General features: G+C 36.0%; 1 pseudogene across 1 annotated transcript in view; it reads left to right on the top strand.

The window, feature by feature from the left end:
• Window positions 1-15,732, top strand: part of LOC144972029 (beta,beta-carotene 15,15'-dioxygenase-like) — a 19,896-nt pseudogene extending 4,164 nt beyond the window's left edge. Inside the window, exons 2-11 of the transcript XR_013645236.1 lie at window positions 2,313-2,490; window positions 4,143-4,398; window positions 6,706-6,853; window positions 7,398-7,541; window positions 8,046-8,248; window positions 8,739-8,981; window positions 10,540-10,642; window positions 11,485-11,591; window positions 13,606-13,720; window positions 14,032-15,732. The product of XR_013645236.1 is annotated as a beta,beta-carotene 15,15'-dioxygenase-like (transcript). The remainder of the gene's footprint in view (window positions 1-2,312; window positions 2,491-4,142; window positions 4,399-6,705; window positions 6,854-7,397; window positions 7,542-8,045; window positions 8,249-8,738; window positions 8,982-10,539; window positions 10,643-11,484; window positions 11,592-13,605; window positions 13,721-14,031) is intronic.
• The last annotated feature ends 2,426 nt before the right edge of the window (window positions 15,733-18,158 follow it).

Here is an 18,158-nt window from a genome sequence, read left to right on the forward strand (position 1 = left end):
ATGATAATAATAATAATAATAATAATAATAATAATGATAATAATAATAATAATAAATAATAATAAAAACAACAACAACAACAACTAATAATAATAATAATAATAATAATAATAATAATAATAATAATAATAATAATAATAATAATAATAATAATAATAATAATAATAATGATAATAAGAATAATAATAACAGCAATAATAATAATTACAATCCCAAATCTCTTAAAAACAAACATATTATACTCGTACCTTGGATGATATAATGCTCGACCAAGCTTATTTAGACAATTAGACGTTTTAGCCATCGGTAAAATAAACCTAACTTAAAAATTGCTAGAATGTTTACACTGATCTATCATCGTCCTATTGACTGGCAAAAGTGCCCTTGGATGATGAATCGCGAGGATGTAAACTGAGTGCATTCATTTTCGTCCCCTGTTTGTGAATAACCAGTGTGTCATAGGCGCTATTAATTTTTGTAATTTATTCACAACAAACAAATGGAAAATACCAGTAAACAAAACTACGTGTAACTAAAACGTTTATATTACTATTCAAATATTTATGTAGCGAGAACTGATCATCCTAAGGGGTTCTTAAAACAATAACAAAGAACCGCCATGTGTTGTTTCATTTGTTGGTAGGGAACTGAAAGAAATTTTAATTCCGAGATAAAACGCTCGCGTTCGGTTCCTGTTTGGTTCGGCAACTAAAAACCAGCGAGCTGCACGCACTTTGTTATGATAACACAAGAGACCGACTGAGAGGAAAGGCCAAACGGATGACAAGACGAACCGGAGAGAGGACAATGAGTGCACTCAGTTTGCAATTGCTGTTAACCTCCTGAAATTATAAAATAGTCCATCAGAGCAATTAGGCTCATAGAGCTGGAGTTAAACCCGGTTTCTATACCGTAAAACGGACTATAGTAATTTCTTGCTACCCTTTCGATAGGACGCTAGTCTATCGCAAAGTACTTTCCACTAGATCTAACAGACCCAGCTACCCAATCACTGCTGGGTGGACAGGGGGGGGGGGGGTCAGAAAAAAATCTCAACTACATCTGGGATCGATCTCGGTCTCTTTTCGTGTGAAGCGAATGCTCTACCAGCTGAGCTATCGGGACTCCCTGAAATTTAAGATCTGAATTGATGTTGACTCTGTTGTACTTCAGAAAGATTCAACAGTTGCACTGTTCGTCTTTGGGAGTTAATGATTGCTGATTTTGGTTATTGTCCGGTAAAAGTAACGTTTGGTCAACCCGCTCAGCCTTGTCCTTGATTAGTGTGATGAGTGTAAAATTTACAAAGCATTCAGGATTAATACAATATAGTATCATAACAAAACATCAAGAAGAAGAAAACAAAAAAAGAACAAAATAAAAACAAAACAAATATATATAATATATATATATATATATATATATATATATATATATATATATATATATATAGAGAGAGAGAGAGAGAGAGAGAGAGAGAGAGAGAGAGAGAGAGAGAGAGAGAGAGAAAGGAAAAACAATCCTCTTTTCGTAAAATTTCTTCATTATAGATATTTTTTGGTTACCTGGAGCGTTAAAGGATTATTTGTCAGGATCGCTAACACTGTTTCAGAATTCATGATGACTGCCAGATACAAAGAAGAATCGGCCCCAAAACAAGATGAGTGTCATGTTTCCTTGTGATGACGAAAGGGGGGGGGGGGGAGATTAACAATAGAATTTAAAGGTGCCATTACCAATCCTACATGAAAACTCTTAGATAGTACGGGGTGATTTTTTTTCTAATCTAATCATTGCGCTAATGGAAAAGTAAAAAAAAATATTGAACAACAATGATTACTGTTTCATTGAACGGTTTTCTGAACTTACTACAAGAAAAAGATTGGGAAACCCCTTTTTCAATAATTTACTTCCTGTGCGTGTACTATTGTGCTTTCAATAATATTTTTCTACCATTGTAACAATCAACCGGAAATACCCTAAATATAAAGTTTGAACCCGGTATTTTTTAAATTCATGCCTCCATTTTAACCATGAAACTGAATTAGAAATATAGGCAATAATATGCTTTTCGAAAACCTAATCAAATAGAATTGATAATCATAAAATCATTCGAAAATGATATTCACCAAATATTGCGGAAGACTTTTTAACCAAAAAATACAAAGTTATAAGATAAAATAGGGTGATAAGAACTTCAACGAAAACCAAGCCATCGGCAAAGAGAAACCAATACTAGACCTACAATGATTTACAAACACTCCTACCGCACAAAATTAAAACTGCCTTTTTCCGCACTTTACACATCTCAGAAAAGACAACAAGAATCAACTCCAAGAAGAAAGATGTCGAGCCAAAAAGAAACAAAATACATGACCAATGGTGGAAACAAACCAGATGCCCATATCAATGGCCACCCCTTGCCACAACTCTTTTCGCTGGATGCCGCAAAGGCCTCTTTGGCGAAACCCATCGAGGCAAAAATCAAAGGTTTGAACTCGATGAATAATGTAACATGGCATTGGATATTATTTTGGGGAGACCTTCCATAAGCTACTACATCCCAAGTATTCTTGTTCTAGTAGGGGGTTTGGGAGGGGGGAAACTTTTTTTAAAAAAGTCTCCTCCCTCCCAAACCCCCTACTAGAAGTTCTAGTGTATGGGGTTTGGGAGGGGGAGACTTTAAAAAGAAAGTTTCCCCCCTCCCAAACCCCCTACTAGAACAAGAATACTTGGGATGTAGTAGCTTATGGAAGGTCTCCCTTATTTTGGATTATGTATATATTAGTTAATTCTTCTTCTTCTTCTTTCCCCTCATGATGTCTTTACGGCTGAATGTCAAAAATATGCAGGATTGCTGTAGTCTTCCCAAGCTTGTGGTGAGACTTATAGAGCTTCGACTTTAGTGTAGTCATCTCAGGCCAAATGATCGCTCTTTGTTCATTGTACTTTGTACAGTCCTGGAAAACATATGTGGCATCCTGCTTCCCCTCTGCCCATCCACAAATGTCTGTTTCTCTATTAATTAATTGAAACTCTCCAATGTATAAAGGTGGACATGTCAAATGAATGTTGATAGCAAGAATTATGCACAAATCTTGTTTATGACACTTATTTGTGTATTACTGGTAGATATTTAATCAATTGAAATAGTGATTATATCCTTTTTATTGTCAAAATAACAATTTTGTTAATTGAAAGTTGTATTAATGCAAGAAAGTGTCGCATAGCATTTCAATGTTTTAAAGCCAATTAGCTCATAAACAATACGATACGCTACGATAAGATAATAGTCCAAATAAAAGACACTTTTTGTTTCCCTGACCTACGTTTCTAAAATTCTTTTTCTTTTGATTGGCACCATTTTTAATGATGTGAATTACTGTTACTTTTGTTTATATTTCAAATCATATCTTTCCCTTCCAACCTATGTATCGTCCGTCAACAATATCTAAAGAGGGAAAATAAAACATTTGCACTTTTCTGGACAATTTTTATTTGAATTTCAGAAATTATGTGTGTGAATCTTGCACGTCATTTTATACACGAAAAATACTGTCTGTGACAACCTTAAAGTTTGTTTTCAATGTTTGAAAATTCGATTAGCACGTGGCTGACGTCACGCGTGTGATGGTTACGGCAATACATCATTGTTTATTCAGTAACAACTGATGGGCATCCTATTAAAGCGATTACTGTTTACCAGCTAGATCTATTTAATAAAGATGGGCGTTTATATAGCGCAATATCCACTTACTGTGATCAAAGGCTTTACAAGGGGTCTCAAGTTTTTACTTAACATGCAGGACGAGAAATTACGCATGTAAGCCTCTCTTACAATTTGCTTTTCATTAACTGTTTCTGGCTAAGTACTCATTTTGCAAGATAAAGATTTTAAAACTTCATTTTGATATACTCATTTTGTACATGAGAACGGCGAAAGAATGTAGGTCAAGAGCCTTTTGCAAGGATTTAACTTTGCGCCGCCCAGAGAGGAACTGGAACCACAGACCTATTGATAACAATCCGAACGTTATTCTAAAAGATAAAGACCACAAAACCACACATTATGACTGCATAAACCGTATTAAACTGTAATGGTTTTTTTCTTTTCGTTCTTATTTTCCGTCTTCTGAAATTAGGCCAAGTACCGGGCTGGCTGAAGGGTTCTTTGTACAGGAATGGATTAGGTGTCTTTAAGATGGGGGACACGATTTGGAAACATTTGTTTGATGGGTTTGCAGTCATACACAGGTGGAGCATCAGAGATGGACGAGTGACTTATTTGTCCACTGCTTTGGACTCGGAGCACTTCAACAAATCTTATGCTGCTAACAGAATTATTGGAAGCAATTTTGGCTCGTACTTCCCCGATCCTTGTAAAAGTATTTTCCGCAAGTAAGAGCTGAGATTCACTACCGTGGAATGGGGTAACTAAGGGCAGTCCACAGATTGAAAATGATTAAACAAATATGGTAAAATTTACGTTATTTGATAGATTTCACCCTTCTCCACACTTTTGAAAAGTTCGATGTTCTTTTCCCAAAGTGTGGAGAAGGGTGAAATCTATCATATGATCTACGTGTTACCATATATGTTTAATAATTTTCAATCTGGGGGAGGGGGGGGGGGCACATTTGGGGGCTGGTTTTAATCACTGAAACTGGCCTTAGTCCACGGTATTGCTTTTTTGTGCATCAATGAATTTTGCGTGAAGGGAGCATATTTCATATTGCTAAAGGTTAATGAGCTTAAAAGTAAAAGATAAATGCCCTCTCTTCCACACATATAAATCTACACAAAATTGTAAGCAATAGGATATGTTACGATTGACACCAATCAAGGTTCTGGTCATACTCAGTGCTCATTTCAATACCATATCCCTATCATTTCAGCATCGATATAAATGATTCCCTCTTTTATTTTTCTGAATTAGTTTTGCTAATCAGACAAAACAAAGTGTTCAGTAATAACCGGATTTACTGATTTGAAATGGATCAAATTAGCTACTTAAGTTAAGACAGATTTTGGTTTATACACAGTGTCTTAAAATGAGAAAAAAACCAGACACAATGTTCATTGACATAACTAGTCTGATGTTACTGAATTACTTGCTTTTAATGTTAAGTCGAAAAATAACACTTTTTATTTGAATTATATCATTATGTTTGTGTCAATTATGATAATGGGACTTAAGTGGTACTAACAATCACCCTGGGTATTTAAGGGCATGAAATTCACTTTTATTTTCTATTTTTGAAAGAATTATTTTTAGCTTTATTGATAGTATGATGTTTTGCACATTTAGATTACTGAGAGTTTGTGATAGTATGATGTTTTGCACATTTAGATTACTGAGAGTTTGTTGATAACAACAGAGTTCAAATCATGTCATCTCCAATTATTTTCGGTTCATAGACTTTTTCTGTTAAGTCATTTTTAATCTCATCTAAAAATCCAACCGTTCTGGTATTGTTTTGTTTGTCTTCAGAGCACACAATCTTACAAATTTTGCCAAACTCCTGCAATTCATATTAATCTACGTCTAGTGAGGTTAAAAAAAATTCAGAAACGATGATGTTAGGGAAAGTGGAGTTTACTGCTATTTCAACCTATTCATTGACCATGCTGACTTTACGTAATTTCTTAAAGTGTAAAAACAAAACAAAAAATGTCAAGGCACGGAAATAACTTGGTCAAATGTCTATAACTAACCAGTTAACTAACGTAACTCTGAAAACACACGTATTTAAAAATTTGACCAGAAAGCTCGTACTTCAAGTATCGATCGATTTAACTCTCACCTTACCAACCACAGAAACATCGTCACATTCGTTACTATGCAACCAACAATTTTATCACTCTGATTTGTTTTGTATTTAGCAAAATTTAAAGAAAATGTGTTTGTTATAGCTATATAAACTTGACACAGTGTTGACGCTTGTTGCTTTTCTGTTTGAATAAGAAAAATATATTTTTGTGTTGGGTGGGTATGAAGTTTCGGGAAAAATTCTGAAAAGAGAGTTAAATGGCCCTCATATTGGCAAAAACAAGCGAATTCTCATGTTTGATAATTTTGTCAAGATGAGGATAGTTTAAATCGATCGATATTTACGCTACGAATTTTCTGGCCAAATTATAAATACGTCACTTTCCAGAGTACGGCAGTTAACTTGTTAATGACATGAGCGACCTCTTTTCTTCTCTTCTTCTTCCTCTGATGGACATCTATGGCTGCAGTCGATATCGTTATGAATCTGTGGTCCGCTTTAGGTCCTCAGCCTCACCATAGAGCTTTGTGTTGAGTGTTGTAGGGGTGACCCAGTGGTTCGAACGTTGCACGTTGTATAATGGGCAATCCATAAGCACATGTAAAGTGGTTTCATGGTCGGTTCCACATGGGCAATAAGGGGTTGTTCCAATACCTAGCTTTGTAAACATATGTCCTCTTAGTCTATTGTGTCCTGTTCGGAGGCGGAATAGAGTGACTTGGCTACTTCGCTGAATGGCATGGATTGGATCCTGCTTGTTGTGTTCTAGGTGTGTGTCGCGACCTCTAAATAATTGTATACGACTGCTATTTAATTCTAGCCTCTAAAATACCATCCTCTATTACAGACCATCTTATTCATTATGCCATTAAATCCTTATCAATTCTACATTATAATATTCCTATTACATTTATTGTTTTTTTATTTGGGCCAGATTTTTCAGTCATTTTTTGCCCTTGCCACCATCCCCATCTGACAACACTGCAGTCCACATTGTAGAGATTGGGGACAGGTTGTTTGCTCTGACAGAGACAACTTTGATCAATGAAGTGGATCCTAAAACAATGCGATGTACCGGTAAAGTACGTCTCCCCCCCCCACCCCCACCCCTCCTTCTCTGTCCTGGATATCTCTCTCTCTCTCTCTCTCTCTCTCTCTCTCTCTCTCTCTCTCTCTCTCTCCGTCTCCCACCTTACATAGAGTCAGGAGTGGGATCAATGAGGTAGATCGCAGGACAATGATAATATGCTCTGGTAAAATGAGGTCTCTTTCTCTTTCAGACAAGAAGAGAATCAGATGGATACTGCTTTTATGGGAGATAACTTTTTCTTCTTATAAATCGTCTCTGACACAACTTTAGATTACCTAATGGTTAGATTCTTATTTATCATAAAGGCATTTTATAAATATTTGAATCTTAAATCCACACCTGCACTTGTCCCCTTCTCTTCCTTTTTTCTTTTGTGCTTGTTAGCTTGATCTAAATCTTTTGCATATTTAAAAATCTAGCTTCCTTTTTACCGCCGTTGTTATGACTTAATAGTGTCGCAATCGCCATAAAAATGTTAAATCAAACAAGTTCGAGGAAATATTACAACGTTATTTCTATTCTCGTTTCGTCGACAGATTAATCTGAGCACTTCGCTCTGCACATGGGCACAGCTCACCCCCATTTTGAAAAAGACGGAACAGTTCTTTATTACGGAACAAATATGAACTTCAAGAAGGCCTACAACATTGTGAGGGCTACACCTCCAAAGGACAATGAAGGTTTGAGAGAAACGAGTCATGTTTAAGGGTCGTCGTTGTCGTCGATATCATCATCATCATCATCCTCCTCCTCCTCCTCTTCATCATCATCATCTTCATTACCATCATCATCATCATCATCATCATCATCATCATCACCATCATCATTAGTATCATCACCATCACCATAATCAGCATCATCATAATCATTGCCAAAACTATTAAAACCACCACAATCACCCCCCTCCTATCATCACCACCAACACCACCACCACCATTACCACGACCACCACCACCACCATCACCACGACCACCACCACCTACACCCCACCGCTGCCGCCAACACCACTCACCACCACCATCATTATCATCATCATCATCATCATCATCATCATCATCATCATCATCGTCATCATGATCATCACCATTGCTATCGCATCGACGTTACATTTTGAGCTATCTGTTTTTCATTATTACTCTCATGTTTGTATTGATAATTTGCCTAACTTATGTTTTTTTCAACAGCGCCCCTAGTGGACGGTAAGATTATAGCCAGCATCCCTAGCAGATGGAAGATGAACATTGGATACAACCATTCATTTGGAATGTCTGAGAATTACCTCATTGTCCTGGAACTTCCGCTTGCTATCAATGTCATGAAGGCTATCACTACGGAAATCACTAAGACACCACTAGCTGAGGGCTTACAGACTTTTCCTGATGAGAAAGTAAATAAAGTAGCGTAGACTGATATTAATTATGATGATGATGATGATGATGATGATGATGATGATGATGATGATGATGATGATGATGATGATGATGTAGGTGGTGGTGATGCTAGTGGTGGTGGTGATGGAGGGTGGTGGTTGTGGCGGTTTTAATGTTGTTGGCAACGGTGGTGAGGATGATGATGATGATGATGATGATGATGATGATGATGAGGAGGAGGAGGAGGAGGAGGGGGAGGAGGAGAAGGAGAAGGAGGAAGATGGTGATAATGATAAAAATATTAATAAAAATCAAAGTGGTACGTGTTGAAGGTGAAGATGAAGATGCTGGTGATGATGACGATAACAAGGATAATGATGATAGTGATGATGATGATGATGAAGATGATGATGATGATGATGATGATGATGATGATGATGATGATGATGATGATGATGATGTACATTTTCTCTTGAAGAGAGTACTTTGAATTATTTTATTTTACAGATTTTGATACATGTGATAGAAAAGAAGACAGGAAAACATCTGCCAATCACTTACCAGGCACCTCATGGTTTCGTCTTCCATTTCATCAACTGTTTTGAAGAGGACAACCATCTGATTGTCGATGTATGCCTCCAGGACACATCAAATGTCAAATCTTTGTATCTGGAGTCCCTCATCAGTGAGAACTTTGTGGGCAACAAGGCGAATTTTGCCAGATTTGTCTTGCCTCTCATCATTGATGGGGTATGTTTAAAGTCAATATCATTATCACAATTTGCACTATTTCAAATCAACAAATTTTACAAGGGAACCTACCATAATATCAATTTCATAAAGTGCAACTTGCCCGTCGGATGTATAGTATGTACATGTTTTTGTTACAAAACAGTCGGCAAATTTATTTTTATCTTCACAAATTCCTATCAAAGATTGATTTTTACCACCATTAGATATTGAAAATGTTGCTGCTTGAAGCTGGAAGGAAAAAATAAAGATAGTATTGAATTGTAAGCTTCAATTTATTAGAGGAAGACAGATACTGTGGACGTTTCGGGAGCAACCTTTGTGAGACCACTTTTTGAGAATGGCTCATATCTGTATCATTGTTATATTCTCATGCCTGGGAATCAAGACTTTCATGTCAACTATAATTTAGATGTTCGACTTCTATAGGCTTTAACGTATATGATATGCTTATAATACAATAGGGTCTGGTTGTTCAACTAATGTTTTATAGATTTTGAAATGCCTTAAGCTGTTTTGATATGATATGATACATAGTTGTCCATAACTTGTTATGCCAATCTTTCAATCGTTTGGTATTTCACCTCCATTATCTAAATTGAAACGTTAATTTTATTTTAGGTATTATTGGACGAACTGGTTTTCTTACATTTATATGTCATTGATGTTTAATCATAATGAAATAATAGGCGCAAAGAGAGATAATGAAAGTAATAATAATAATAATAATAATAATAATAATAATAATAATAATAATAATAATAATAATAATAATAATAATAATAATAATAATAATAATAATAATAATAATAATAATAATCTTTATTGTCCAAATTAAAGGCAATTCATGTGAGGTAAACAATGCTCAGTTTGGTTCATGGTATGAACATCAACACATTTACAAATACAGACACAGCCATACACGAACATACACGCTTGCACATTGTTTCTACACGTGTATACAAAAGAAATGAGCGTACATACAAACACATATACATACATACATACATACATACATACATACATACATACATGCAGACATACATACAAACCAGCATATCATCGTATATGCATGCCTACATTCATACATACATACATACATACATACATACTATTTTGAAATAGGGAAAACGGAAATCACGGGTTTTTAGAAAACAAACTCTTCAAACTCAATGAAAACGCATGAGGACGTTTGCCTTGTATCCGTACTTTTGCTTTTTATCCAACCGAAATGCTGGTTTTGAACTATTTTGAAATTCATTGCATGTTCATTGCTTGGCCAAAATGAAAGTTGGCCAAATGCCTTCAAAACGTCCCTTAAACGTCCCCATTTGTTTCGATTTTACATTATCAGGCCCCATAAAAAAATTAAACTCTACCACAATTGGTACTTTTGTGTGGCTCTATGATCTTGCGTATACCCAACCGGTAATAGTATTGTCTCTGAACCGTCCTACATGTTAAGTGTTATTGTTTGTAAGAGGCATATTGTAAAGCGCTTTGAGTACATTTAATGGATATTGCCTTTTATATTATCTAACGATTCTTTTTTTTTCAGGCCAAAGTTGGTGACAACGTGAACCATTTATCTGGAAGTCAAGCAACGGCTTTTAAGTTCAGCAGTTCTGTGGTAGAAGTCACGGCAGAGAGGCTCTTTGGCTGTGAGTTACAGTAGTCTGTCATTTGCTTATTTTAAGAATTCAGGTCACGCCAGTACGTTAAGTTTTTTTTAAAAATTGTAACTGATATCAAATAATATTTTAGATATATTTCTTAAGCTTATCAAATCAATAACGGTGCCTAGTTAAACTAAGAAGGAGAAGGAGGAGAAGTAGTTGTAGAAGTAGTAGTAGTAGTAGTAGTAGTAGTAGTAGTAGTAGTAGTAGTAGTAGTAGTAGTAGTAGTAGCAGTGATGATGGTGGTGGTATGGGCATGGTAGCGGTAGTAATAGAAGAAGAAGAAGAAGAAGAAGAAGAAGAAGAAGAGAAGGGGAAAGGGGGGAGGGGGAGAGAATGTGGTGGTGGTAATGTTGGAGGAGGAGGAATAGGAGACGGAGGAGGGGGGAATAATAAAAACAAGAATATCATTCAAACCCTTCACAAACCACAAATATTAATGCTCTGATCGTATATAATAATATGTCTTTATGATCTATAGTGTTATAATGTTTTAAAGTACATAATTGTTAAAATACCATTGTTTTTTAAAGTCATTACAATTTTTATAGATAATCACGATGATTTAGATAACATTATTATTGAATGTGGTCTTTTCTTGTTCACCTGATATAAAAAAGAAAGTTTCATCTTGTTCTGTCACAAAGTTTTTACACAACCCAATAATGTAGTGTCAAAATTGAATTGTGATTTTAAACTTTACAGAAAAAAACTTACTGACCATCTTCCAAATGTAAATCTCTGATCCTGACTCGTTTTTTGCCATGCCCAGCACACAATTCATATCCATGACAATTTTACTCGATTCTTGCACTACTTTATTCCAGCTAACCTTTTCTTTGACTTGCCCCGCATCAACTACGAATCCTACAATGGTCTCGAGTATCGATATGTTTATGGATCCACTTTACTCACCAAGGAACCCATTAAGAATGTAAGTATAGAGCAGTAAAGTTAGGTGCCCCAAACGTAAACAATAACAAGTTGCTAGTGATTTCCGTTAGGGACCGGAATATTTTACGCACAATATAGGTCTCCCAATTTTGTAGTTTGAGTTGTAGGCAATACACTTTCAGTATTGAAAATATGTTTACATAAAATCTAACAGTTGCAGAAATAATAATATAAGGCTAAATTATTATGAAAATCAGGCTACGAATAATTCTCGTTTTGTTCACACCAGCGCAATAATTTGCTCTGGTCTAAAAATAGATAGACTGTAACTTTTGATAAATTTTAGAAAATTTTACCTTTTGTTCCATAAAATATCCATATCTAGACATTATTTGATGCATGATCGAGTATTTATGAATATGTGTTTCTTTTGCCACCTAACAGCCAAATTTTAAAGGTTATTTTTTTCTATTATTTACATTGGAACGTGAGCTGTCAAGACAGGAACATGTGGTTTGCCACGTGCTTCTCGACCTTTGTTTACGTTTGGGGCACCTAACTTTACTGCTCTATAAAGCTTGGTAATCTTACCCAGTTGTGCCCATCATTTAGTGTGCTGAGTGTCGTAAAATTAAGGGACACTTTAAAAATAGTTTCTGTTGTCTAGTATATACCTTTTGTTTGACTCCACTAAAAGCGGTAGCCAGGTAGACATAGATAAATGAATAAATAACATAATTTACGATATTCACCACACTGATGGGTATGTGTATTGGTTAATAAAGCATTGCTTTTACTGGATTGAAAAATGCTGTATTGGTTTACTTATTCCTGCCAATTACAAAAGAGTCTGTCCAAACAGTTGAAAAGAATCGGAGAGATAGCATATATATGTATGTATTGGAGAAGACTTTTAGATGATCTCAAACTAAGTACATGGATAGTGTGCTCTTGAAATCTATACCTGTTCCCTATTTGAACCAGTCCCCTTTGTCTTACTTTTTCTCGTGCGCTTTCAAATTGAAAATCTAGATTCTTTGACTCTCCCATTTTCTTCCTTCTTATTGTCAAACCCGATCCGTTGGTGTGCGAGTCGAATGGCTAACCGATTAAACTACTGGAACAAACCATCAACTGATTTCATTTCATTGTGCCACTTTGTGGTCTTGTGGTTTGGCAATCGTTTTCCTGGGTGGGGTCTTTGACCTCCCATGGGGGGCAGGAGGTCACTTGCTGCGTCTTTTATCGCCCTCTATGCCGTTTTCTGAGTTGCTTTCTGGCTTTGTCTTGGAATGGGATTACTTGGTTTTGTCCTGGCCCTTGCAGAAGTTATTGGCTCAGAGGGAAATGCAAAGTGTAAGTTTTAGTAGGGAATAATTGTTCCTTGTAAATCATCTCTCGGTAATGTATTAAAAGTTATACCTTGTTTTTAAATTCCTTGTAAAAATTTGAGTGTGTTCCTCAAAGTGTGATCATGTCCTGGGGTTTGGATGAGACTTTTAGGTGATTTCAAACTAAGTACATTGATGTTGAGACTTTTAGGTGATTTCAAACTAAGTGCATTGATGATATGCGCTTGGAACCTACACCTGTTTCTTATTTCAACCAATTCCCCCTTCTCTTACATTTCTTGGATGCTATGATTGTAATTCTAAAAAAAATTTCGATCTCATTTTCCTAACGCTGATATGACCTAAATGTGTTGCAGGTGGCGTAAAATCATTAAAAATAAACAAACAAACAAACAAACAATCGTTTTCTTTCCTATAGGTCCCTGATTCGAGTCTCGTTGTGGATGCCATAAAGTTGGGCCTTTTGAAAAGACTCTTTACTCTTATTATCTCACTGCACTCAGATGTAAAATTAGTACATGACCGGCAACAGTGTTGTCCCTGTCGAGAAAAAGAATGTAATAGCAACTTAGAGGCTTCATATCTCGTCCTACTTAATAAGTGCTACTGTTGGCTTGAGACCCTTTGTAAAACACATTGAGCACATTCATAGATAAATGCCCTACATAAAAGATTTTTTGTTGTTGGTATCATCTCCTAAAGGTTCTGAAACTCGACATCTCAACTAAGACGATCAAAAAATGGAAGTGTCCAGAGAATTATGAGCCCGGAGAGCCAGTCTTCATTCCACATCCTGACGCCACCGAGGAAGATGAAGGTACGTATCTAATAATCTAGTATTTACCTACCGAAAGACGTGCTAAATATTTCTCTTTCTTCTCTCTGTTTTTCAATCGATATATTTATGCTTTTATTGTTTTTGTTGTTGGCAGAATGGTTTTGAGCCCGAAGCGTTTCCTGTTTTGTATTTTTTTTAAGCTGTTGTATTAATTTTTGTTTATTACATTTTACAGTCCACAGTTTCTAGCAGTTTAGTATTACATGTTCCTTTTTGAAATATGTGAGCGTATTTAAAAAAAATAATTTCAAACGCCACTAACATTTTCAAACCTAAATGTTATTTTTCAGGTGTTGTGCTGTGCCCTATCGTGTCCACGGTCTCAGATAGCGAGTCTTTCTTGTTGATTCTGGATGCTTCCACATTCCAAGAGCTCGCCACAGCATCTCTTCCAAAAGATGTCGTTATGAACCTCTCCTTCCACGGAACGTTCACCAACCATGTCTTCTAAATATTGATTTATCCTCAAAAATATCTATTGCTAACGATTTTCTTTATTAGTTAAACTGAACATTCCGAATACATTGGCCTTATGTTTCCAAGCGCATGTCAGACATGGAGATAATGCATGAAGTCAGTTAGCTTTTTTTTCTTCATTTAATTATCGCGCTTTCGTGTGTGTATGATTTTTTTGGGGGTGAAATTACCAAAGTGACAAATTAGGGAACAGGTACTGGTGTCAGATAAAGATCTGAAAAAGTGTGTATGAAATAGTGTCAGACACAAAAATATAGAAAAATATGAGAGAAAAAAACACATCCTAAAAATCAGTCCTCCTCGACTGGGGATCGAACCTGAGACCGGTAATAAGGAGGTCTGAGGTTCAATCCCTGGTTGAGGAAGACTGATCAATTTTGTAGTAATTTTTTTTTTCTTGTATCTTTCTTTCTTGCTTTGTCTGGCACTGTTTCATACACACATTTTCAGATCTTTATGATTTTTTTGATAACTTGAAGATAACTTGAATTCACCCCTTTCCTCTCATATTTGATTTGTTGTCTTTTACTTTAGTTAGTGTATCATATGATTGGTATGTCCTTAACCATATAGAGCGCCTACAGCCCAATGCTGCTGGAAACTGCGCTCTGAACAAGTGTTATCATCATCATCATCATCATCATCATCATCATCATCATCATCATCATCATCATCATCATCATCATCATCATCATCATCATCATCATCATCATCATCATCATCATCATCTTAATTATCCTCATCATCTTCATTGATAAAGACTTCAAGATATGTATAGAACATTATTTTTGGTTGATGCCGCTTCATAATGTTATACCATGCACATGAGAGCGCGGCCATTGTTTCAAATATAAGAAGCCATTTTTGTAGCAGTTACAAACTCTACATCCACTAATTAATATTTGATTTCAGAAACGAATCCACCTGTCTGAACCCAACCGAAATCAAAATCTGCATATATATTTAGCTTTTTTATGAGAAATACTTTAACCACCATGCCCCTGATTGTGGAACTCTATCAGTATAAAAAATAGTGAAAATCTACTTACTTTTAGAAAACGATTAAAATTGAACTTTTCTGTAGGGCATACTATAATTAAGACTCTTAGTATGTATTGTATTATAATATATTTCATTATCATATCAATGTGGGTTTTAACTTCTCATATATAATTATGTGTATGATAAATGATGTGTTGATGTAAAGCACCATGAGCAATTATGATTGAAACTAGGCGCTGTATAAATTCATTATATTATACTATATTATATTATTATGTTATATTATATCATTACAGAGGGATTTATGATTTCCAATAATGAGAGTCCCGCATGTGGGCTTAAGCCTCATTGACTTACTGGCATGTCTGATCGTACAGCGCAATTATAGACTTGTTTTAACATTATTGTAATTGAGAAATTTTTGCTTTGGTTAAGTATGTTGATCTGGGTATGTGTATTATTTTTATGAATAGTTACCAACTAATTGAATTTGAACGCAAATAGATTATTTTCGGTATCTAAACGTGAAATTTATATAAATATATATATATATATATATATATATAATATAATATATATATATGTGTGTGTGTGTGTGTGTGTGTGGGCGTGTATGTGTGTATGTTATATGTATTAATAATAGATAATATATGTACTCGCAGAGAGAGTGGAGACAGTGAGAAAGAGAGATAAGAGAGAGAGAGAGAGAGAGAGAGAGAGAGAGAGAGAGAGAGAGAGAGAGAGAGAGAGAGAGAGGACAGTAATAGTTTGAATGTATGTTTGGAACATGTCTTCTTGTCAGTAAAATGTAATGTATGCCAGAGTATGGCTTTCAAGCGCAATTAAAACGTATATCATTAATTTAATTAATTCAAGATAATGTGTACAGGCGGGCGATAAACCACAGATGTCTACATTTTAAAATTTCTGTGACTGCCTCCCTTGATTGATGTCAGGGGCCCAAACCGTTCCCCAATGAATAGAACCACGGCTCAGATCCCTGGCATCACTCAAGGGGAGCAATCACAAAATATCCCCCAAAAAGAGGACATCTGTAGACTCACCCCCCCCCCCCCCCCAATGCTCTTCGTATGATTAACGCCAATAACAAGTAATCAAGAATAAATTTTTCACGTCTTATCGTATTCTTTCGTCATTGGGGTTGCTTAATTAATGCATGTGAGACTCTTTGCCGAGGATGAAATGGAGACAATGGTCTTATGCGGAATTGGGAGAATCCATTCAACTTCAATCACCCGAATGGATCATCTTTTTGTAAGCTACCTAATTTCTGGAGGTCGCACACTTTCCAACTCTTTGGAGGCAAACACCGCATGTGGAGTTGCAAATCTTCAAGTTGATAGCTTTGGAATACCTATCACAATAGAGTTAAGGTCTATATGGTCCTGTGCCATGACACTCGCTTTCCTGGGTGGAGTGGGGTTCATGACCTCCCATTGTGGGCAGGGAAGCATATACTGTGTCTCTTCTATCCTCCTATTTGTTTTCCAACTTGCTTTCTGTCTTTGTCTTGGACTGAAATTATTTGGTTTCGTCTTTGCCCTGGCCGGATACCCTGTATAGTTAGTTTTGGGAGATAATATTTTTTTCTTTGTAAATCATCTCTCTGTTATGCTCTTTATTATGTTTTGTTTGTTTACACATTATTTATGATTTGTAAACATTTGAGTGTGTTCCTCTAAGTGGGGATCTGTGCTTGTGTCTGGATGAGACTTTTAGGGGATATCAAACTAAGTATTTTGATAGTGTGCTCTTGGAATCTACATCTTTTTCCTATTTGAACCAATTCCCCTTTGGCTTACCTTTTCTTGGGTGCTTTAATTGTAACTCTAGAACTAATTACTATCCCATTTTCTTCCTTTTTACTGGCGCTGATATGATCTTAATGTGTTGCAAGCGCCGTAAAACCCTTAAAAACAAAAAACAAAAACAAAACAAAAACAAAACAAAACAAAAAAAACAAAAACAAAAAAAACAAAACAAACAATCGCTTTCGGATGGGAAGGTCCTGCGTTCGAGCCTCGCTCGGCGCATAGTTGAGTCCTTTGAGATCTATTCGACACTGAGAAGGCTAGAGTCGTATCCAGGACCAGGAGATAATATGAGAGAATAACCTCGGTTCTGAAAAATTGCCCAACGAATCGAAATCAAAGTAGCCTGCATCACTTACAAATGCTTACATTATATCAAATCTCTCTTAAACGTCCATGCAGTGGCGTGGGGCCATTGGATCGAATGGTGCCAGGCACCACACCAATCTTTTAAAAAATCATTAACAGCATAATTTAATTAAAAATAAAACAGATTTTAACTCCACTGTCTTTCGCCAACTCGCCAACAACATACTGCCTTTTTAGTCTCCACTCTATTCAAGATTCCGAATCACTCACTGCGCCGACTCGTGTGTTGGTGACATCACTGCGCGAATTAGTGACTGAATCAACACCGTGGTGCAAAGCAATCCGAGCTCCAGTTAATGCTCTATCCATTAGTATCGCTACAGCTGATTGAGCGAGAAACTAGGTCGAATTATACTATCTTCAAATAGCGGAAAACCCCTCGACTTGTGCCAGGATATGAGAGCTCCACCGTTGGACTGGGGGGATGCGCCAAATTAGGGTAACTTCGGCCATCCAAAATATTACATTAACTGTCAAAAACACTGATCATTGTCAAGTTTATTTGTAAGCAGCAAAGAAAAACAACATAAAACTTTAAAATATGACATATCAAAATCCCCCCACCTCTTTTTCACGATTATTGAATAAAGTAATTATTTGCAACGAAGCATTGTGGACGAATTTACCACCATTTTTCTTGCTTGCAGTGCCGAGTTGATGGTTACGTATGTATGAGTGTTTATTTGTGTGTGTGTGTGTGTGTGTGTTTGTGCGTGTGTATTTGTGTCAGTCAGAGA

The sequence above is a fragment of the Berghia stephanieae genome, chromosome 4, assembly GCF_034508935.2.
Source record: "Berghia stephanieae isolate SIO BIC M18660-M18661 chromosome 4, UCSD_Bste_1.3, whole genome shotgun sequence".
NCBI lineage: Eukaryota > Metazoa > Mollusca > Gastropoda > Nudibranchia > Aeolidiidae > Berghia > Berghia stephanieae.